Genomic DNA, 25,233 nt, shown 5'->3' with positions numbered 1-25,233 from the left:
TCCTGCTTGTGGGCCAATGAGAAGGCTGCAATGTCTTTGTCTGAGCTTAGCAACATCCCTAGCAACCAATAGGAAAGTTGCCTCCCCCTTACTATATAAGAACCTCCCAGCAGCCATTTTCTGCAGTTTTTTGCAGTTCTGAGAGAGACAGCAGTGTCATTGCTGTGCTCTGTGCTTTGCTGTGTCATTACATTAGATAGTTAGTTAGCTTATATATATATAATACAGATAGTTAGTGTAGGTTATATCCTGATATAGTGTAGCTGGTTCCAGTGCAGGGTGTTAGGTAGTGTGATAGGTTCTGCTGTCCATACATACATGCTACAGACATAGTGCTGTGATGTCACAACAATACTTAGTGCACCAATCAGTAATATGTAGTCAGACCTGCTAAAATCTGAAGTTTCACGTATTGCGCCAAAATATGCGCATCATTAATTGCCAATTAGCGCAATCGCGAATATATTGGAGCACGCTATCTGCATATAAAGCTATTGTAATGTTCTGCCGTGCCAACCATTTTCTCCAGTCTCAGGAAACTTCCAGCAGCTTGGAAGATGTAGCAAAAGTGACCAACACCTGTATTGGGCGCGCTTTACGTGAATATTACATTGCCGATTTTCGCAATCAAGAAGTTTTCGAATATATGACGAATATTCTACAAAATATTCACAAAATATTGTGAATTCAAATATTGCCCCTGCCACTCATCACCATAAGGCAGGTGCCCTAGAGCAGGGGTGCACAACCTGCGGCCCGGGGGCCACATGTGGCCCTTAATACCATTCTGTGCGGCCCCCAACCATCTGGTAACAGACATGTATGCCTATGTCTTGTGGCTTTTTACATGTCATTTTCATGCATTTCTCCCATTAGATGGGAGTCCTTGAAGTGTAACTAGACATTAATAGTATGTAATGTGTGTTCAATATGCCATAAGTACAACATTTCTGTTAATACACCTTTAAATTTTAATTTCGGCCCTCGTCATACGTTCAGTCTGGTAATGTGGCCCCCAACCAGGAAACGTTGTGCACCCCTGCCCTAGAGCCTCCACCATCATGGGAACCTAGGGGCCTTCACCACCCATTCTATCCAGTCTAGAAGAAGTGGAGAAGTACAGTGGATATGAAAAGTCTACACATCCCTGTTAAAATTTCAGGTTTCTGTGCTGTAAAAAAAAATGAGACAAAGATAAATCATTTCAGAACTTTTTCCACCTTTATTGTGACCTATATACTGTACAACTCAATTGAAAATCAAACTGAAATCTTTTAGGTGGAGGGAAGAAAACAAAAAAAACTAAAATAATGTAGTTGCATGAGTGTGCACACCCTCTTATAACTGGGGATGTAGCGGTGTTCAGAATTAATCAATCACATTCAAAATCATGTTAAATAGGAGTCAGCGTACACCTGCCATCATTTAAAGTGCCTCTGATTAACCCCAAATAAAGTTCAGCTGCTCTAGTTGGTCTTTCCTGAAATTTTCTTAGTCGCATCCCACAGCAAAAGCCATGGTCCACAGAAAGCTTCCAAAGCATCAAAGGGATCTCATTGTTAAAAGGTATCAGTCAGGAGAAGGGTACAAGAGAATTTCCAAGGCATTAGATATACCATGGAACACAGTGAAGACCGTCATCATCAAGTGGAGAAAATATGGCACAACAGTGACATTACCAAGAACTGGACGTTATGGTCTGATGAAACCAAGGTTGAACATTTTGGCCATAATTCCAAAAGATATGTTTGGCGCAAAAACAACACTGCACATCACCAAAAGAACACCATACCCACAGTGAAGCATGGTGGTGGCAGCATCATGCCGAGGGGCTGTTTTTCTTCAGCTGGAACTGGGGCCTTAGTTAAGCTAGAGGGAATTATGAACAGTTCCAAATACCAGTCAATATTGGCACAAAACCTTCAGGCTTGTGCTAGAAAGCTGAACATGAAGAGGAACTTTATCTTTCAGCATGACAACGACCCAAAGCATACATCCAAATCGGCAAAGGAATGGCTTCACCAAAAGAAGATTAAAGTTTTGGAATGGCCCAGCCAAAGCCCAGACCTGAATCCGATTAAAAATCTGTGGGGTGATCTGAAGAGGGCTGTGCACGGGAGATGCCCTCACAATCTGACAGATTTGGAGTGTTTTTGCAAAGAGGAGTGGGCAAATCTTGCCAAGTCAAAATGTGCCATGCTGATAGACTCATACCCAACAAAGTATTAGTTTAAGGGTGTCCACACTTATGCAACCATATTATTTTATTTTTATATTTTTTCTTCCCTCTACCTAAAAGATTTCAGTTTGTTTTTCAATTGATTTGTACAGTTTATAGGTCACATTAAAGGTGTAAAAAGTTCTGAAATTATTTATCTTTGTCTCATATTTTTACATCACAGAAACCTGACATTTTAGCAGGGGTGTGTAGACTATTTATATCCACTGTAGTAGCTATGCTTTTGTTTGGCTCTCTTTTGTTTCCCAGGGGAGTTACTGCCTCTGCTCTCTGCATAACTCTCATAGATGTCAGCTGAGCAGATCACACCACAAGCATGTGCTGCCTCTTCTTGGAAGTACTGTAGCTGCAGTAGAGTATGGGGGATCTCAGTCTCAAAGGAGGATGAAGGCCTCCACCAATTTCAATCCAGCCCACTTTGATTCCTGCTCTTCTTATCTGGGGCTCCTTGAGGAGGCACTGGAAGAGTGCCATCAGTTGGGGATCACTCTACAGATATGCAATTGGCAAATCAGTTCCCCAACTATATAGCATAGTCTGTATGGTCGGGGCAAGTCAATTCGCTCATTTCTCCAAATAGATTATGCAAAATTCTGTATTTTATAGCGCAAGAATTACACGATATTCAAGGGTTCAATTTATCAGATGGAATATGATGCATTTACAGGACATGTAATTTTAATGTCTTTAGTCATTAAATATGTAAGGTGTTATTTAATTGCTAAATACTGTTGTAGCAACGTCTCTACATGAATAAGTAATTGTGTGTAAAACTTTCTACATAGAATATGTAGACGGTTCATGTTCAGATCTGCATGGCTGTTTATCCAAATTTAGAGGTAAATAATCTGTGTGTATACCGATTACACTAGTTATATTCAAAGTCAGGGGGCAGTATTAGACTAGATATCTTCAACTCCAAAAGGGGACAGTACTTTAGCAGTTATATTCCTGTACATAGGAGGTAATTTTATAATGGGAGGGGCAGTATTATAGTAGTTATATTCTTGTACATAGGGGGCAAAATTATAGTAGATATATTCAGTAATATACTGGTTTTATTCAGGTCCATGGGAGGCAGTATTATAGCATTTATATTCCATGTGGGTAGTGTAACGGATCTCCTGCACCCCGACTGGGTACCTCTGTGGATAAATGCACCTAGTGCTTCCCGAGGACTCCAAGTATTCCACTTGACACTGTAAGCACTGCCGACCGCACGAACCGCCGCAGCTTGGTTGGGATCTCGCCGTCTGCTACCCACCCTGGACCTACGACAAGGTTTCCAGGTTCCAGTGGGTGACGCTCTCTTCTTTCAGAGAGCGATGCAGTAACAAGCTCTTACAAGAGCTAGGGATTATACTCTGGAGAGTATAATGATTATAGCAATCCCCAGAGTGTAGTTCTCCAATCCCCCAAACATGAGCCCAGACTTCATGAAGGGTAGAACAGGACACTTTAATAAGGCTACATGTCCACCTTTTATGCAGGTCTTCCAGCAAGGGACACTCCCCAGGGGGACCTTGTGAAGACTGAGACAGTTTTTACATAAACCAATCACATGTAGTTACAGGCAGAAAACACGCACATATGATACAATTAATCAACACAATGGGATAACGTAATCATTCACAGGCAGACAACACCCACCTGTGATACAATTAACCAACACAATGGGATAACGTAATAACTCACAGGCAGAAAGAGGCTAGCCCTCAGGCCTCTCCAGCAGCCCCAGTGACTGTTCAGTCCATCACAGGTAGTAATTTAGCAGTTATATTATTGTACTTTGGAGGAACACAATAGATACAACATTATATATGGACTAAGCCCTCATTCTGATATGAGGTTCTTAGCCAATATATTTTGATCAAAACACATCTGTGCCTGCCTACCAGCAACAAGGTGGTCTCAGTCAGGCAGGTCCTACTCTAAACCTACCTATGCCATTGGGCATCTACATTCAGGAGAGCAGACCCTGCACATATAGTGTGTTGATTCTAGTTACCTCTGTGTGCATCAAGCAACCAATTTATAAATAAACCATTTATAATGAAAAAAAACACAGAAAATAATGCCTTAACACAATAGATGGTGCTATTAGACGCTCTTATTATCTGGGGAGCAGCATTTTTGTGCACTTTTGCCCCGTCTATCCCATGGGCGACCTTGATTAGGTGGTACATATAGCTGTGCGGGCACCTCCTCTCCTTGGTTGCTTGATGCACACAGTGGTAACTATATGTACCGGATCTGCTCTCCTGAATGTAGATGCCCAATGGCATAGTCAGGTTTAGAGTAAGACCTGCCTGACTGAGACCCCCTTGGCATGGGTAGACGGGCACAGATGTGTATTGATCAAAATATATTGACTGATAGTTTTAGATTTTATCATATCAGAGTGAGGGCTTAGTCCATATATAATGTTGGCATCTATTGTGTTAGTGCATTATAGTAGTTATATTCTTGTACATAGGAGCAGTATTATAGTAGTTATATTCTTGTACATAGGAGCAGTATTATAGTAGTTATATTCTTGTACATAGGGAGCGGTATTATAGTAGTTATATTCTTGTACATAGGAGGCAGTATTATAGTAGTTATATTCTTGTACATAGGAGCAGTATTATATTAGTTATATTCTTGTACATAGGAGGCAGTATTATAGTAGTTATATTCTTGTACATAGGAGACAGTACTATAGTAGGCATATTCTTGTACATAGAGGCAGTGTTATAGTAAAGCCTCATTCCACGGACGTGTGCTGTACGTGTTCTCCACGGACAGCACACGTCCCCATTAATTTTAATGTGTGTATTCAGACATCAGTGTTTTAGCACGGTCCGTGGGTCCGTGTTTTTAGCACTGATGCATGCTCTATTTTGTCCATGTTCATGGATCCATCAAGCCCATTATAGTCTATGGGGCTGTGAAAACCACGGATGCCATCCGTGTTGCATTAGTGTTTCACGGATCATTAGGAAAAAAATGCTTTGAAAATTATTTTTCAGCTTTTCAGTGTCAGTGAAACATGGATGACACACAGACAGCAAAAAACGGACAGGGACCCAACACGGATCCTTCACGGACAGCTTTAAAGATGCATCACTGACCACCTTCTCACGGATTTGAGCACGGACACAGACGTGTGAATGAGGCTTAGGCTACTTTCACACTGGCGTTTTGGTTTCCATTTGTGAGATCCGTTCAGGGATCTCACAGGCGGTCCAAAACGGATCAGTTTTGCCCTTAATGCATTCTGAATGGATAAGGATCTGCTCAGAATGCATCAGTTTGGCTCTGTTCCGCCTCCATTCCGCTTTCTTTGGAGGCGGACACCAAAACACTGCTTGCAGCGCTTTGGTGTTCATCTGACGAAACTGAGCCAAACGGATCCATTCTGACACACAATGTAAGTCAATGGGGACGGATCTGTTTTCACTGACACAATATGGCACAACACAAAACGTATCCGTCCTCCACTGACTTTCAGTGGTGCTCAAGATGGATCCGTATTGGCTATGTTAAAGATAATACAAACGGATCTGTTCTGAACGGATGCATGCGGTTGTATTATCTGAACAGATGCATTTGTGCAGATCCATGACGGATCCGCACCAAACGCGAGTGTGAAAGTAGCCTTAACAGGGAAAAGGGAACTCCAGCTGCCAGATTAAAACACAGAAAATCTCTTTATTTCATCTTTGTAAGATCCAAAAAGGACACAGAAAACACAAGAGAACTTAAAGAAAGCTTTTGTGTTTTCTGTGTCCATTTACCTTTTTTTTGGATCTTATGAAGATGAAATAAAAAGATTTATCAGGGTCTTATCTAGCGGCAGGAGATCTATTTTCCCTGTTGTTAATTTGGTGATCTGCACCATCTCGGTGCCCTGATATTTCTGCTGGAGCAGGCTGTGACTAGCTAAGGCCTCTTTCACACTTGCGTTGTCCGGATCCGGCGTGTACTCCACTTGCCGGATTTACACGCCGGATCCGGAATAACGCAAGTGTACTGAAAGCATTTGAAGACGGATCCGTCTTCAAAATGCGTTCAGTGTTACTATGGCAGCCAGGACGCTATTAAAGTCCTGGTTGCCATAGTAGGAGCGGGGAGCGGGGGAGCAGTATACTTACCGTCCGTGCGGCTCCCGGGGCGCTCCAGAATGACGTCAGAGCGCCCCATGCGCATGGATCATGTGATCCATGCGATCACGTGATCCATGTGCGTGGGGCGCCCTGACGTCACTCTGGAGCGCCCGGGGAGCCGCACGGACGGTAAGTATACTGCTCCCCCGCTCCCCACTACACTTTACCATGGCTGCCAGGACTTTAGCGTCCTGGCAGCCATGGTAACCATTGAGAAAAAGCTAAACGTCGCATCCATCAATGCGCCGAAACGACGTTTAGCTTAAGGCCGGATCCGGATCAATGCCTTTCAATGGGCATTCATTCCGGATCCGGCCTTGCGGCAAGTGTTCCGGATTTTTGGCCGGAGCAAAAAGCGCAGCATGCTGCGCTATTTGCTGCGGCCAAAAAACGTTCCGTACCGGAACGGAAGACATCCTGATGCATCCTGAAGGACGGACTGTCCATTCAGAATGCATTAGGATAATCCTGATCAGTATTCTTCCGGCATAGAGCCCTGACGACGGAACTCTATGCCGGAAGACAAGAACGCAAGTGTGAAAGAGCCCTAACTTGTTCTGCAGTTTAGAGTATTTATATACTTGTAAATAGAAGGAAGTATAAAAGTGGATATAATCTTGTACCTAGGGGACAGTATAATAATAGTTATATTCTTGTACATATGAGGCAGTATTATAGCAGTTATATTCTTGTACATAGAAGGCAGTATTATAGTAGTTATATTCTTTGTCAAATTTCTTTTTATTCGGAAAATAGCCAATGAGGTAGCATCACAACAATGAAGCAATTAACCTGCCACGCAGGGCAGTACAATACTCATAATCGACGTTTACAATGAAATATGGTACAAGCATAGGCATGAGGTATACATGAAGTCATAGCAACACTAGAAAGACAGATGTATGGTGTTGAGTAGCTGCAGAGGCTTTTACGCTCTGCTCCCCATTAGAAAGTTATCCAGTGCATACCACTTATCTATATCCTGCTTGGATAAGTAATATGTAAATATTCGATAAATAATTTGACATTGGTTAACAGAGAGAATTCCAGAAATGAACCTGAAAAAGGGGTAGACCTGGAAACAAGGGGATAGACGGGCAACATTCCGTCAACTGGGGACACAAGGGGGGATTGGGGTAGTAAGATCTCCGTGAGGAGACCCTCCTGCACACACGCACTTTATATGCTCCCTAACCGTTCCGAGCATACACACTTTAGCATGTCAAGCACACTCTGCAGTAGTGAATATATGTTTAGGCTACTGACTAATTTGTTGTTCCCGCATCCTATGGGTCTGTGATTCCGTCCCTTGCCTCCTGTAAGCCTGCCATGGGGACCAAAGCTTTAGGAACTTATCATGACGTCTGACCTCCCAGCTAGCCAGCTCCTCCAATCTGCATATCTGGTCCACCTTTACTTTCCAATGAGGCAGCTCAGGTGGTTCTTGGCTAAGCCATTTCTGTGGGATCAGGAGTCTTGCAGCCTGAATTAGGTGCGTAGGTAGGTTAGATTTGGATGGATACAGGCCAGTGGTGGGGAGCCAGAGAAGTACCAGTTCCGGTGATAGCTGAATATGCTTATTCATAATTTTATCTATCACTGCAGATACCCCCTCCCAGTATTCCCGCAGTTTCGGACAGGACCAAAATATGTGTGTTTGTGATCCACTCCCCTCCCCGCATCTCCAGCACAGGTCAGAGTCGCTGAGGCCTTTAGTGAATAATTGTTTCGGGGTGTGATACCACTGAGTCAACAACTTGTAGGAATGCTCCTGCACTCTCACGCATCTTGAGAACCCGTGTGAGTGCGCATGGATACGTAAGATATCTGTTTCTGAGAATTCCAAGTTTAGTTCCGCAGCCCACGTTCTTAGGTAGTTGGGTAACCCTATCGGATTTTGTGTGTTGAGCGCCAAATACAACTTAGAGATTAATTTCTTAGGAGGTGACTCCGAGTGCAACAGCTTCTCGAACCATGTGGTTTCTGACTTGCTTTGTCTGCCTTTCAGCAGGGGCTTACTAACTGAGTTAAATTCTATGGCATCCAGAAAGTTACAGGATGACAAGACATTACTCATGGGGTGCTGCTCGCAAAGAGCACCTGATGCCCCATCCAGGAATTCCGTTATCGTGTAGGTGCGCATTTTGTTCCATGCTAGAGAGACAATATCTGCCTTGGGTCTAGTTAAGTATGGGGCAAGGTCGGCTGGCATCAATGATGACGGGGCGGGTAACAAACTTTTATCCTTGTTCAGCTGTCTGAGTACGGCAGATGTGCCTTTGAGTAGCACGTGAGAGTGCAGTGACGAGGAGTTCAAGTCCCATAGGCCTGCCCTCTGCTTCTTATCCAGCTGTGCAATCTCTAGCTCTTTACTTAAAATATTGGACCACGGGGCGTGAAGTTGTAACCACCTTTTCAAGTGAATGGCATTATAGTATACGCGAGCGTCAGGTAAAGCCATACCTCCCTGCGCCTTCCTGAGTATCAGTGTGCGATGCGCCAGTCTCGCTCCCCCCCCCCCTCCAAAGAAACGAGCTAAAGAGTCGCCTTATTTGCGTGAAGAAGGAGGAGGGGAGAAAGACAGGCAACATCTGCATCACATATAACAGCCTAGGCATAATAAATGCCTTGAGCATATTCTTCCGACCCATCCATGATACGTAAGGGATCCTCAGGGTATGCAATTGTTGCTGAATGTCCCTCATCAATGCCGCATAATTTATTTGGAATAAATTATCAAATCTATAGGGAAGCTTGATACCCAGGTAGGACAGATGAGAAGTTTGCCATACAAAAGGGGTAGAGGATTTGAGCAAGTTGATCTGGCTGGCTGGGGCGGATATATTCATAGCTTCTGATTTTGTGTGATTTACCTTAAAGTTGGACACTTGACCATATTGCTCAAACAGAGTCAGTAGACGCGGGAAGGCCTCGACCGGGTTAGATACCATGACCAGTAGATCATCAGCATATGCTGCATTAAGATGTTCTGTAGAGCTATTCCCTAGTTTAACTCCTTTAATCTCAGGATGTTCCCTAATGGCTTGTAGCAATGTTTCCATTACGAGAATGTACAATGCAGGCGACAATGGGCAACCCTGCCTCGTCCCATTCCTTATGGGAAAAGGAGGCGACAAAGTGCCATTGACCCTGATCCGTGCGCTGGGGTCCCCGTACAAAGACATGATAGCATTTCTGAACTGTTGGGGAAAACCAAACTTTAACAGGGTGCTCGTCATATAGGACCAGTTAACCCGGTCGAAGGCCTTCTCCGCGTCCACGCCCAGCATCACTAGGGGGATTTTCTTGTTAATAGCTAACTGCATAACAGAAAGGATTCTGCAGGAGTTGTGACTGCCTTCCCTACCAGGGACAAACCCTGTCTGCTCAGGATTTATAAGTCTGGGTAGAAGAACACCAATCCTAGTTGCTAGAAGTTTCGCCCAGATCTTAATGTCGACATTTAGCAACGATATTGGCCTATAGCTACCACATTGTTTGGGGTCCTTCCCCGGTTTGGGTAGGATAGTAACTGTGGCTTCCAGAGATTGTTTGTGTAGCTGAGAGCCCGCCAGAAGCTCATTGCACCAGGCAGCTAGATGGGGAATCAATATGTTTGAGAATTTCTTATAATATCCCACCGGGAAGCCGTCTGGGCCCGGGCTTTTCCCTTGTGGCATGGATCCCAATAATTTAGCAACCTCGTCTTCAGTGACAGGAGATAATAACGCTTGGCACTCGTCCGTAGTCAAGGTGGGTAGTTGTATATGACCAAGGAACTTATCTATGAGGGAGCCTCTACTCTCTACAGATCCACCTACTTCCTCTGGAAGGCCATATAGGTCCCTATAGAATTTTTGGAACTCAACGGCTATGTCTGACGTTTTGTGTAAAGTGGTGCCCTCTTTGGTATCTATTCCTGCTATGTACATGGAGTCTTTCTTTTGTTTAAGCAGGGAGGCCATGAGTTTAGTGCCTTTGTCTCCGTGTGAGTAAAAGCGGAACTGCGAATATTGATACATTTTCGCATAACCAATGTTTAAATGATCAGTCAGTTGCTTCCGCAAGACCGTTAGCCTATCTCTGGCTTCTATAGCTTTGGACCTTTTATGTATCGCTTCAATATCAGCAATTTGCTTAAGTAAATCATTTAGGTGTTTCTGCCTATCCCTCTTGACTCGGCTGCCCAGTGCAATGAGCTCCCCCCTCATGACTTGTTTATGCGTCTCCCAGACGGTTGTGAGGGGCATCCCTTCCGTGCAGTTTTCTTTAAAGAATAGAGTCAGTTTCTGACTAAGGCTGTCAAGGTCTGAGTGTTTTTCTAAGAGTGTCTCATTTAGACGCCACTGTTTGTCCTGGGTTGGTAGGGTTGGGAATCGGAGTGAGGCAGTCACCGGGGCGTGGTCGGAAACCGTAATAGGTTCAATGGTGGACCGCTCCAGCCTGTCCGCACAGCTGCCAGAGATCAGGATATAATCCAGCCTCTTATACGTGTCATGCGGTGCTGAAAAGAAAGAGAAATCCTTGTCGACAGGGTGGAGCAGTCTCCACGAATCCACCAGGTTAACATCCGCTAGATAGCCATTAACTCTTCCTAGCACTGCTTGAGTTAATTGCGAAGTGCCATCAGACGCGTCTACTAAGGGGTTAAGTGTCATGTTCAAATCTCCTCCTATTAACCGTATCCCCTCAGCGAAAGAAGCAAACTTCTTTAAAGTGTTGATGAGCCATTTTGCTTGTCCCCTATTAGGACAATATAAACTGGCAAGTGTCACTACCTGGGTACCAATCGAGCCTTTTATGAAAATATAGCGCCCTTCTGGGTCTTCTTGTTTACACGACATTTGAAAAGGGACATTCTTCGAGATGGCAATGCCTACACCTCTGGCCGCCTTGTTAAAGTCACTGGTAAACCAGTGCTGAAAATATGTTTTGGGGAGGGTGGGTACACGACCTGACCGAAAGTGCAGTTCCTGGAGGAAACAGATGTCAGTGTGCAACTTTCTCAGTGTTGTCACAACCTGTGACCTCTTCTGCGGGGTGTTAAACCCTCTGACATTGAGTGATGTACACTTAATCAGCGCCATGATATAGACTAGTCAGTGTCGCTAGAACGAGCCATGTTACAGAATCACGTGTGTGACCAGGGAAACACAATAACATAAAAAACAGTGAAAACCATTGCAAAATGGAGTATGACTCCAACATATAGGACAGGTAGCTTGTGCCCATCGCGCAGCCCATCACAAAGAGGCAAAGCGCAAACGGCCCAAGCCCACCCATACTGAGGCGCCTGCACCAGGGTTGCGCCACTGAGTCCCTGGTGAGTGTCATATAGGATTGAGGGTAAATGTCAATCCGGGGGGGATAAACCAGCACCTCTCCTGGGTCATCGCAAACATCTTAGATATCATAAATAGCATAACAACCTAGCCCAGGCGGTCCTAAGCCCACTTTCTAATACAACCTGGTCATGCGAAATCTACTAAGGTTCCGTCAAACAGGGTACCCACTTCTGGGCACCGATCCCTGCTAAGTATAGTGCGTATTGAGGTAATTGCGTATTTCCATACCCACTCCCTAGTGGAGTACGCTGTCTCAACAGTCGGTAAAACAGTAGACCCGTATCACCCGCCATGTAGCGGCCCATACGCAGCATCGCAGCCCGGGCCCAACTGGGACCGGACCGCGAGGCGGCGGCTAGGCGTCCCACAGCCAGCTATTAGAACAACAAACAAACAAATATAACAGTATACTTGCATCACGGGTCACTTATAGCGTCCAGTGTGTGGCTTAGTCCAGCCTGTCTGCCGCAGATGATCGCAGTCTCTCTGCAAAGTGGCACGCTTAGCAAGGCTAGCCACTTCAAGGCCTGGAGTTGAACTTCCTCCGATTTGCTGCCTTGATCCATCTCTGCTCCTCCGGTAAGTCAGGCAAGGGGACTCCCGTATCAGCTGATGGTAGCCATGATGTAATATCTATTGGAGTCGTCTGGAGAAGGGACCAGGCTGCCGGCAAGTCCGCAGGTGTGCGAATCGTGCACCTCTTACCCTCAGACGAGAAAGTTAGTCCAAATGGAAACAGCCACTTGTAAGGCATCTTGATTGCCCGGAGGTGATCTGTTAGCGGCCTCAGGATCCTCCGCTTACTTAAGGTCGAGGGTGCAAGGTCTTGATACATAAGAATCTTGGCTCCTTCATAGACCAGCTCCTTCTGTTCTCTGGCAGCTTTTAGGATGGCCGCTGTGTCGATATATCGCAGCAAGCCGCACACTACATCCCTCGGCGGGTCTGTGTCTTTTGGCCTCGGCCGCAGTGCTCGGTGTATGCGTTCCACGCAGACCTCCGCCGCTCTTTCTTCACCAAGCAGGCCTGAGAAAATGGCGGCCGCCGCCTCAGGTAAAGCGTCATGAGGCACCAGCTCAGGGAGACCACGCAGCCTGATGTTTTTCCGTCGGCTACGGTTTTCCTGGTCCTCTATTAAGGCGTAGGCAGTGTCCAGCGAAGCGGCAAGTGCTGTGCTGTTTCCGCCTATGGTGTGGGCAAAGGACAACATGGCCGCTTGATCTTGCTCCAACTTTTCTACCCGGTGTCCTATGTGCTTCAGGTCACCTTTAATCTCCATGAGATCCTGTAACACTGGTGCCAGAGCTGATGTCAGAGCCTGCTGTATAAACTGGCGTGAAATGGGCGCCGACGAGCTGGTGCGGGCCCGGGAATCTATGTCCGTAGAGCCGCCTTCTGCTCCCTCTGCATCTCTAGGCCACTCATCTTGTTCCGGCGGCGCCATTTTAGCAGCGCTTGCGGCCGGAGGTTTTTTAGCGAAGAATTTGTCCATTTCTTGTGGAATTTTATCTGCCTTGGAGGGTTCAGGCTTGTCACAGGGGATGTATCTGCCTACTTTGCCCATGTTTGAACGGCTAGATAGCAGAATTTACTAGTTTGCTGACTCACATGGAGAGGAGCTCTCTCACATGCGTCTGTCCCGGTCGGCTGTTAGGCTCCGCCCCCATAGTAGTTATATTCTTGTACATAGGAGTAGTATTATAGTAGTTATATTCTTGTACATAGAAGGCAGTATTATAGTAGTTATATTCTTGTACATAGGGGGCAGTATTATAGTAGTTATGTTCTTGTACATAGGGGCAGTATTATAGCAGTTTTATTCTTGTACATATGAGGCAGTATTATAGTAGTTATATTCTTGTACATAGGGGCAGTATTATAGCAGTTTTATTCTTGTACATATGAGGCAGTATTATAGCACTTATATTCTTGTACATAGAAAGAATTATAATAGTTTGTATATTTTTGTACATACAGGCAGTATTATAGTAGTTATATTCTTGCACATACAGACAGTATTATAGTTGTCATATTGATGTAGACATATTATTGTACATACGTAGGTACAGTATTATAATAGTTATATTCTTTTATATATGTGCAGTATTATAGTAGTTATATTCTTGTACATAGCGGGTCGTATTATAGAAGATATATTGTTGTACATGGGAGGCAGTATTATAGTAATTATATCCTTGTTCATAGGTTAGCAGTATATTAGTTATAGCTGCTCCAATATACAGACTTAGAAAATGATTACATCTCTTTAGTGCCAACAATATAGTCGACTACACTGTAATACACTGATTATTTTTTTATTTTTTTCTATGATGCAAAAAATTGTACACATTACTTTTCATTAATCTTGAACAGATTTTAACATCTGGCTTAATGCGCTTGTGAGTTACCACACCACTAAATCTTATGCTTCTGCATAAAATATTACATTCTTTTACTTTAATTCTCTGCTGTCGGAACAGATGATGATTTGTCATGTCGCTAACAGGAACAGGTTATAACCTTCTTTTATATGTTTAAAAAAATAACAAACTATAACAATGAATCTGGATCTCATAATGTTCTGCAGCTTGGATTATTGAACAGATTACCTGGTGTAACCATAAATGTATACTCTACACCAAGCACCATGAAAAATGTCAACCCTAAACCTTTGGTGTTGTCCCTTTGGCTGCTGTCCATGCTGCACACAGGATATTACCTGGTAGTCATAATGATTTGACTCTACTGTGTCTATATAAAAATAGGAAAAGAGTGCCTCATCGAGCAGTACATTTTCATTTTTGAATAGTTGAAAAGTATGGCTATGCTGAAAGATATAACGCTCTTTTAGACTTATAAGAGTGAAGGTATCACAGGTCCACTGCAGTCCAGGATGACCTCTGGAACAAGTTCCGGAGATAAAGATTATTCGAAGTAGATAGAAAGAACCTGACTGTGCTGGCACCCAAATCTTCAAGAAAACGTGTCTACTTTATGGTCTGAGATATGGGTGATTGTACACCTCGAAACTTGTTACAAGTTTACAATAAAAAAGAAACAGATGAGCATCTTCTTGAATGTTTGGGTGCCAGCGCAGTCAGGTCCTTTTTATCTACTTCAAATAATAACGTGACTCAACTTAAAAATCTCCAGAGTGGTCTCTCTCCACACCTTACAAGGTTTACAACTTGCTTACTGTGCTCTAGGAACAGGTGGGACGGCAGTGAAGTATACCGTATTTATAACCCTTTCATGAGGTCCATGAGAATTTAGATTAGATTTTGGTTAGAGGTAAATCTGGGAAAGTTGATGCCAGTTTTTATTCCTTCAATGATGACAGGGCAATCAATTGCCCAACGTAGAGCAAATCACAGAACAGCTGTCTACATTAGCATATTCATGTATCCAGATGTTAATCTAATCTCAGAGAGAAGTAAGAAGCTAAGTTTATGTGCACTGAGCTATTGGGTAGGTGAATTATACTGGCTTTATATACTGTGGATAAACATAAAGAGAGTCTGTCATCAGGAAATTCACTGGCAAACCAGGCACAATCTCTTCTAGGGCTAGCCTAGCTGAATGTAATTAAAGTACTTTTAATCTATATGTGAATGAGAAGTTAAGTGCACCTAGGGCGGACCCATACCTTCCTTCTCCTGCTTCCTCTGCCAGTTACTCCCTGACCTAGAATTGTCAATGAAGAAGAAGGGGGAGAAACAGGCAGAGGAAGTAGAAGGAGCAAGGATGCACAGAGGGGCTTGGGTCCACCCTCGATGCACTTGAGGGCTTTTTCACACGAGCGGATGCCGTGCGTGGAATCCGCTGCGTGAAAGAGAGCCAAGCCTCGCTCTGGACAGCAGAGACACGGAGCATTAACATACAAAATCACATTGAGATAAAGTTGTCACCGTGATTTTGTAGTAAAAAGATCACAGAGAGGCACGGAGCATTATCAATCAGTGTCTCTGCTGTCCAGAGCGGGGCTTGGCTCTCTTTCACACAGCGGATTCCACGCACGGCATCCGCTCGCATGAAAGAGCCCTAACTGTTCATTTGCATATGGATTAAAAGTACTTTTACTCCAGAATGAAGTAACAGATCGTTTATGTAGAAGGTATCTTTGCATTCAGCTGAGCTAGCTGTGCGAGGCTTTGTGTCTGGTAAAATGGTGAATTTCCTTCTTACAGATTCACTTTAACTGGGGACACCTGTCGCTTATGTACAGGAAAATCACTGCGATATGGGCAACCTTATGATTCTGAATAGGTAGAAAATTGTTCACCTGATTTTTGATATGATGCAGATATGAATTCTGGAATTTATACCAGATATTTTATAATCTGATACATTTTATTTTTGCTGTAAGAAAATTCTTTGAAAATCTCTTCACACCCTGGCAGTGGTAAAATAACATTACACTCAATATACAGTCTAAATAAAAGACACTTGAAGACAAGAAAATCAGCAGAAGATTGTGACGTTGTTGCCTACTCCAGCCTTTCTGATAGAACATCTGCTTTCTACGATTACAGAAGGAGACATTGGTATATATGTGTCGGCCTAATGGCTTTGTTTTGTAAGCTGCACCATATGGGATGTCTGGAGCAGAGATGCGCCTCAACACATTTTTTCCATAGTTTACCGTACTAATGATTCTTAAAAAGAAATTGCTTAATTTCTTAGTAATTTTAACTGCTCTTTATTTAACCCCTTCCTGACATCTGTCATACATGTATGGCGGATGTCGGACATTTAACATGATGCCCCTCAGGAGCTGAGCAGGCACCATAGCTGTTGGGTGCTGTTTTTCACATCAGACATCTGTCGGCAGTGAATGTGATCAGAGACTTCTCTGATAATGAATAGTGACCGAACGTCCATTCTCCTCTATTCTGCAGTGAGATTGTGGATGCTGTTCAGTTGCTATGGCAGGCGGGAATCCTATGAAAGCTCCCAGACCTGCCATAGTAAAGTTATTTTCTGGCTGGGGCTACATGACAATCGCTTTGTAGCAGTGCAGCCTTTAAACTGAATGGGGTCACAATGCAGATCACAAGCTCCCGTAACTGCAACCCCGGAATTGCAAATAAATACAAAATGTATGGATTTTTTTTTTTCAGATTCCGGGTGATGTGGTTGCGGTGACTTGTTCATCGCTCTGCAACCCCATTCAGCTCATTGGCTGCACTGCTATAAAGCGATCTTTTGTCACAGCCTTAAGCCCTGATTTTACAATAGACTACAATAGCAAACTACTGCAGTCTATGGTATAAGCAGTCTGATGATCACATGTACAAGCCCCATATGAACTAAAATGCAAGGTAGAAAAGTGTTTAAAGATATAATAATTCAGAGAGTAAAAAAATTATAATAATTAAATAAAATCACTCACTTTTCCAATCTTACAAATTAATGTCATGGACACATTCGAAAATGCTGAGCTATTAATATATAAAAGTATTTATAGTGAATGGTGAAGACCGTAACAGAATACAAATTAAATTGCCCAAATCACTGTTCGTTTGTTTTTTGGGCAGTTCACCTACCCAAAAAATGTAATAAGTGATCAAAAAGCCATGATGTCCAAAAAAACTACAGATCTCCACACAAAAACAGAGCCCTCACACAGCGCCATAGGCAGAACTATAGAAAAGTTATGGGTGTCAGAATATGGTGATGCAAATAATTTTTTTTCAATGATTTTTTGTAAGTATTAAAGAATAAGATAAACTATAGAATACAAATAACATAATTTTTTACCGCACAGTAAATGTCGTAAACAGCAAAACACGTAAAATAATAGCACAATTATATTTTTTTAAATTTTACCCCACTTACAATTCTTTCCCCATCTTCCCAATACATCGTATGACATATTAAATGATGCCATTAGAAAGTACAACATGTCTAACCAAAAAAGCTCTGTGAACGAAATGGCTATATGAAAATCAAAAGGTTATGGCTTTTGGAAGGCAAGGAGTAAAACACAAAAACTGGCTGCATCGAGAAGGGGTTCATTGTGCTATTATAGCTATGAATCAGGAGGCTCAGGATTACCAGCGTCTTTTCATATATTGCTGTGTTACAGTACATACTTCCAGATTTATACCGACATGCAGTGTGCACAACAATATCAGATACAATACCCCCATGACAATACTAGTTGCAGTGCCTCGTAAGACCAGTAACAGTACCTTAATAGTAGTGACAGCCCAGTTAATTTCCATAAAACCCACTGTCCGCTTCCTGATGCCTCATTGACAGCTAGTAACGATGGCAAAGCTAGCTATGTCCTCTGCAAGGTTGAGGAGACATTACTAATAATGTTTGCATGTCCTTTGGTTGTAGCAGCCACTTATGAGATCTCCTGGAAAAGCTTTGTAAAATAAGTACTGTGACTGTGCTTAGGCCCAGGCCATATAACTACTGCAAACTGCATTATTGGTAGTCCGAACCCACTCTCATCCTTAACATGGCTGCCTCCACTTTAGAAATGTGACAGGCTCACCTTAAAGCAAGCTTAATTGAGAAGATAAATATGAAGTGATGTCAAACAGCCTGTGAGTACATGTTGGCCTTCAAGCTAAAGAAGACATTTGATAAATGTCAGTTCAGCACCATAGAGGGAGGTGATGGCGCTGCCCCACTTATCACAAGCTATAAGCATCAAATTCATCTGGCATTGCCATTTGTTGGCATGGGGAACCACACATTTTTACAGAATCAGTGTAACAGACGTCTTATCAAAGCTCTCCGAGGAGACGTAAGAGTCCTTTCTTGTTGGTGGTCAGATCTGCTCATCTTCGGTATGCTGTGATAATATTCCTATGTAGTTGCCGTGTTACATGTGACAACTCTTAACATGCCGAAATGTCATTATTGATAACTGTATCCGATGCATAGAATTTTTTTTGTTAAGATGGGAATACAAATTATACCCATGGTTCAAAAATGGCATCCACCATCTTCGTAAAGCAATTATCTATACCATATATTGATCCATGAAATAGGCCCTAAAAACGGTTGTCCGGGACTCATTTTTTTTAATCCCACCCTCAGCCAGCGGAATCTATGAAGAAAAACACATTGGCCTGCTCCCTGACGCTTTATTCAGACTCCCCTGCTGTCTGCACTGCACTTCCACTCTCTGCCAATATCCACGGAAATATGGTCATCTGCACCACTGCAGCCAATGACTGGTCTTAGCAGTGACATGTCACTATGCATCACACTCGCGTGGGGCCATGTCTCTGCAGAGGCCACTCATTGGCTGCAGTGGTGCACATAACCTGGTCACTTAGTTGGACAACATGAAAGCACTCCTCTAGACAATGGGGGCATATTACTAGGATATGCCCCCATTGTCTTATAGTTGGAGGTTCCACATCTGGGATACATACCTATCTCCTAAACGGAGCCCCACAAAGTGGTGGCTGGAAGACTCTGGGCCGGCCACCACCAAGCGTTCTCCCCATAGAAGTGAATGGGAGCATACTGCACATGACCGGCCACTGCTCGCTTCCTCTGGATGTGATTATTTTGCGATAATGTTTAAGGGTGGGTTGATATCTAGTTTTAGCCATCCATTTATTGGATAAGTTTTAACAACAAAAAAAAGGATACAAAGGCATGGAGTGCTATGCTTTTGTATCCTTTTTTGTTTGTTAAAACATATCCATTAAATGGATGGCTAAAACGCGATGTGAACCCACCCTTAAACATTATCGCAAAATAATCTGGTTAAAAAAGTATGCGTTGACATATACACTTTTTTACAATGGAATTCTATACTGAATGGATGCCAATGTATGGCATCAGTCTGAGTCATCCGTTAACTTATAGGTAAATGTACATGTCTATAGGCACACCTCCTCCCGGAATGATATGTCAGAATGCCTTATCACTTATGAAGTGATTGAATTAACAACCTACTTTATTATATATAAATCACGATACAATAATGTAAAAATGAAAATAAAAATAGATAAAAATAACAATATACATTAATAATCTTAAAAAAATGGTGGATAACAGTAGTAATTTACATGACACAATGATTATTCATTCTAGTCCAATTCATTTCTAAAAAACTTAAGCTTTAAAAGTTCAATAATGCTGCCAGAAAAACGCTATCAATTTTTAATTCCTAGGATATAATCAATGTTTCAAAGTTCCTGGTACTCAGACCTCATGATTCATATAGAGACTGATATCAATGAAATTCATAAAATCAGTATGCATGATTTGCAGAGTTAATTGTTTGTAACAATGTTTCAGAGGAATTCAAAAATAATAAATGTCCGATCCATATATTTCAGGTGATTAAAATGAGGTGGTTAAAATTGATATAATAGCAGTCTGTCACGAGAATAGAGCTCCAATGTTTGTATGGTACGTTTGTGACTGTTTGCACGTGATATTTGTATAGAGTGGCTGTGCAGCAAAGCGCTTACCTCAATAGTTGCTTGAAGGCAGACGCGCTCATAGCTGTGAAGTCTCGTAGTGGAGCGCTTACCTTTGAGGTTGGTACAGAGCGGGGGTCAGCTGTGGGGCTGTGCACTCACCCCTATCTTGTACATGTGTCCTTATCGCTCCTTATATCTCCTTTCTATTGTTGGCAGCAGTCTTCCCACCCTCAACACATGCAAGTTGATTGTGTTGTTCACCAGGCTGATACTTTGTTATTTAGTTAACTTATACATTTTTTGTATACGTTAAACGGATGGGGAAAAACATGATGTGAACTTACCCTTTTATGAAGTACCTGATCTTGTGCCAGGTGTGAAAGGCGTCCCAGCAAAACCTAATCCAAAAGAATCCCATTATGGTGAGATTTCCCATCAATTCTGAAGGACAAAGCTTACTAGGAAATTCCTTGTGAGGTATATTCAAGATAATTCCTTCATCTAAGGGCACTTTCACACTTGCGGCAGAGGATTCCGTCAAAACGTATGGAAACCGATGGCATTTGTCAGACGGATCAGGATCCTGATCCGTATGACAAATGCATTGAAATACCGATCCGTCTCTCCGGTGTCATCTGGAAAAACGGATCGGGCATTTATTTATTTTCACATTTTTTGCGGTCTGAGCATGCGCAGACCGCAATGCCGTATCCGTTTTGCCGGAACACTCGAGGCCAGATCCGGCATTAATGCATTTCAATGGGAAAAAATGCAGCATTCCAGCAAGTGTTCCGGAATTTTTAACGGAGAGAAAAACCGCAGCATTCTGCGGTATTATCTCCGTCCTGAAAAGGCAAAAAGACTGAACTGAAGACATCCTGATGCATCCTGAACAGATTGCTCTCCATTCCGAATGTATTAGGATAAAACTAATCAGTTATTTTCCAGTATTGAGCCCCTAGGACGGAACTCAGTGCTGGAAAAGAATAACGCTAGTGTGAAAGTACCCTAAAGCAGTTAATGAAGCATTCCTGTGCATGTTCAGTTCCAAGAAAATCACGGGGGGGGGGGGGGGGGTCTGTATTGGTCACGGCAGTATTGCCATCACAAAGCAAGTCAATAACTCGGCAGCTACATTACTAGAGACTAAAATATTATAGTGGAGGGTCATTTATTTAGAAATGGACTGTGGCCTGCACTGGTAACATGAGAGAAACATGACTGTGAAAGCAGATTTAGAGGACATTGGTAGGTTCTTCTTTGCCATTAATCTGTAGAGGGACCAGCCAATGGTAAAATGCGCTTCGGCGCCACCGCAAGAGAATATAAATCAATGGACTGTTCTTGTAAAACTGAGGCCCCTGGAAGCAACAAAGAAAACAAGAGTGGTGCTAGAATTTAAAATAAAGTCGTTGGAACTGGTGGGTGGAGAGTTTTTTTTTTTTTTTAATGACCCAGTATGTCGGTTAAGATATTAGTGTGGAATGTACAGGGTATAGGGGACAAAGTTAAGAGATGTGCCATTTTGAATTTGATTCATAAACATCTTCCAGGTATAGTTGGTTTAATGGAAATGCATTTGAATAAGGACACTATTCATTGTATTAAGAAGAACCGGATGAGTTCTTGTTACCATTCAGTCTATACTAGTTATTCAAGGAGGGTTTCCGTATTGATATATAGAACGGTCGACTTCAAGTGCATTTCCATATCTAGTGATGGGAAGGGGAGATATATCTTTCCTTATGGAATAATAAATGACACAAAATGTATCCTCGCATTTGTTGATATTCCCCCGCCATACTCTCCGTTTATACTGGGTCAATTGTTAACATCTATGGAACAGAGGGAAAGTTGTGCAACCATCATTATTGGCGACTTTAATTGTGTGATGGACATAGAATTGGATAGGATTAGTAGAATTAGGGGGAAGGTGCTTCCTGTAGATTTACTTCTCCACTGGCAAAATTCTGCAGAGAAACGGGTTTTGTTGTTATTTGGAGGTATAGAAACAGCTCTACCAAGGCCTTTTCTTGTTGCAGCAGAACAGGTGGTTCCATGTCCCGTATTGACATGGCATTAATTAACCATGGATATGCAGGTAGTGTGGTTAGAATATGTTATGAGCCAAGGTCGGTCTCCGATCATTCTCCTTTGCTGTTGGAGATCGATCTTGGTTGGAGTAGGAGAGGCGAGGTTTGCCGGGGGGTTAACGCACACTGGCTGAGTCTTATTGTAGAACATCGACTTATCCAAGATGAGATCTCTGCTATTTCGGATATCAACAAGGGCTCCACAAGAATGTATTATGTTTGGGATGGTATGAAAGCTTTTATTAGCGGGAACCCTAATGAGAAGGATAGCATCCATGAGGAGGGATTTTGCATCAAGAGAAAAGGAGCTCAGCGAAAGTATGGTGACTTTATGTATAAAAAAGCACAACAAAAGATTTTCTTTTCTGGCTATAATGCCTTCAGAGAGTCAGGGTAGCCTGGCAGGTTATTATCCGCCATTGTAAAGAAAAAGTGGGGAGTGCCCCCTCCATACTTGCAATAAGGTCATTACAAGGTAATACTCTTCAAAGACAGGAAGAATTTAGAGACGCCTTTTATTGTTAATTTGTAGGCTTATATAGAACTGAAAGCAAGGCAACCAAACAGGAGTTAGAAGAATATTTAAATCACATTGAATTTCCAAGATTATCTGAGGAGCAGAGATCTGCTCTGGATACAACGATCTCCGTGATCGAGCTACAGAGTGCCCGGAAATCAATTCAAGGTAACACTTCTCCAGGCTAGGATGGGCAATCTAAGGCACACCTGTGCAATATTCATGCAGTCTAATCAGCACCTTGATATGCCACACCTGTGAGGTGGGATGGATTATCTCGGCAAAGGAGAAGTGCTCACTAACACAGATTTAGACAGATTTGTGAACAATATTTGAGAGTAATGGGTCTTTTGTGTATGTAGAAAATGTTTCAGATCTTTGAGTTCAGCTCATGCAAAATGGGAGCAAAACCGAAAGTGTTGCGTTTATATTTTTGCTCAGTGTATATAGGAGGTACCAGGATGTGTTGCTCCCCTGCTCGATGGAGGTTATTCATGACTCAGCCAGGGAGGGGGAATTTCCAAGATCCATGATGGAGGCTATTATTGTGTTAATAGGTAAAAAAAGGGAAAGATCTGATGGAGGTCGGTGAGTACAGACCAATATCTCTGCTTAATACAGATATTAAGATTATTGCTATGGTATTGTCTATTAGACTCAGGAAGGTTATGGAGTTTATTATACATCCTGACCAATGTGGCTTTATTTCGGGGAAAAGTACTCATCATAACATAAGGCATGTCTTCTCTAGTATGCAGATGCCTCCGCTTCATCCTGTCATTGGATGCCACTAAGGCCTTTGACAGGGTCGAGTGTGACTTCCTCTGGACAACGAGACATTTCGGAATAGGGGATTACTTTATTAATATGACAAGATTGTTATATACAAACCCGACGGCTCGAATTAGTGTCTATTATCAAGAAGTATGCGTCAGGGATGCCCCTTATCTCCCCTCTTATTCAACCTTTTTTTAGAACCCTTGGCTTTAAAGATCAGGCAAGATGATTCAATAAGAGATTTTGGAGAGGATGAGAGTGTAGGTAAAGTGTCTTTTATGCTGATGATATTTTACTTTGTTTAGGTGACACCCCGAATACTTTACTGAATATTATTCAGTGTGGAGGAGTACGGAGGTATGTCAGGGTTAGAGATTAACTGGGACAAAACTATTTTGCTACCTCTAGTGCAGGCATGCTCAACCTGCGGCCCTCCAGCAGTTGCAAAACTACAACTCCCAGCATGCCCGAACAGCCTACAGATATTAGTCTACAGCAGGGCATTGTGGGAGTTGTAGTTTTACAACAGCTGGAGGACCGCAGGTTGAGCATGCCTGCTCTAGAGGATATGATATTGGATAATACAGGGGGAGTGAGGATTTTGGGGCCACAGGAATCTTTTGAGTACATGGGCATAAGAGTTTCTTCCTCTATAGATGGTTTTGTCTGACTTAATATCCACCCGTTAATAAAAAAATAAAAGCCAAGATTGTGATATGGTCTAACTTGCCACTATCAATGGCGGATAGATTATTCTTCCTCAATAAGTAAGGACTAGCATGTAAAGGTCCGAAACGCGTAGATTTGACTTCCCTGCGTATGTGGAAGTTTATATACCGCTGTGAATAAAGGATTCCCTGCTATCAAGAGCTGGATTTTCTCTCTTTTCTTCAGTTTTCCTCAACTCCTGTATCAGTTTATGGCTGCACCAGTGTGGATTGATAATAGCACATTCTCAAGTTATTAAATGAGCTGATCTGGGGAGAAAATGTGTCAGAATGAAAATAAAATATCTGTATTACCCTGTTAGTTCAGGAGGATTGGGTGTACCCTTTTTACAGGTTATTACCTGGCAGCCCAGCTACAAAAGATAAGGGAATGGCAGTATGACCCCGTGTTAAAAGATTTGGTTTATAAGTCAGGATACAAAAGTATATTTGTGTTATTGGAATCGGGACAACTGAAGCAAAGGAAGGGACCTGCATGCCATGTAATGGTGAATATTCTTATAAAAGTATGGGATTATATGAGAAACATATTGGAAGTTACTGCTGCACTAGACTTCACGTCACTCTGGGGAAATGCTCACTTGGGTGAGTTTTTGAGTATGTCACAAGATAAGTTTTGGACAAATAGAGAAAGATCAGGGTTCAGCCTATAAATTCAATTATGATGAATGATAGTGATTATAGCATGTGGGTGGATGGCCAGAGCTGCTCCTAATAACTGTCTCAGCTTGGTCAACAAAGTAAAGGCATATGAAAAGATTACATACATTTCCCAAAATGAATCAGAAGTATGGTCTAAATTGTGGTCTATATGGTAGATGGTTGCAGTTGTTTTTTGTTTTACCTCGCTCCACCAGGGGTAATATGGGGTTAACACCTTATAAAATAGTCTTATTTGGCCGCAGTGCATACTGTGTAATTAGCAGTTTATTGTATTTGGTAAATTAAATAAATGATTATAAAAAAAAGTTGGACATTCAC

This window comes from Bufo gargarizans, chromosome 2 (genome assembly GCF_014858855.1).
Source record: "Bufo gargarizans isolate SCDJY-AF-19 chromosome 2, ASM1485885v1, whole genome shotgun sequence".
Taxonomy (NCBI): Eukaryota; Metazoa; Chordata; class Amphibia; order Anura; family Bufonidae; genus Bufo; species Bufo gargarizans.
This window is presented reverse-complemented; position numbering follows the sequence as displayed.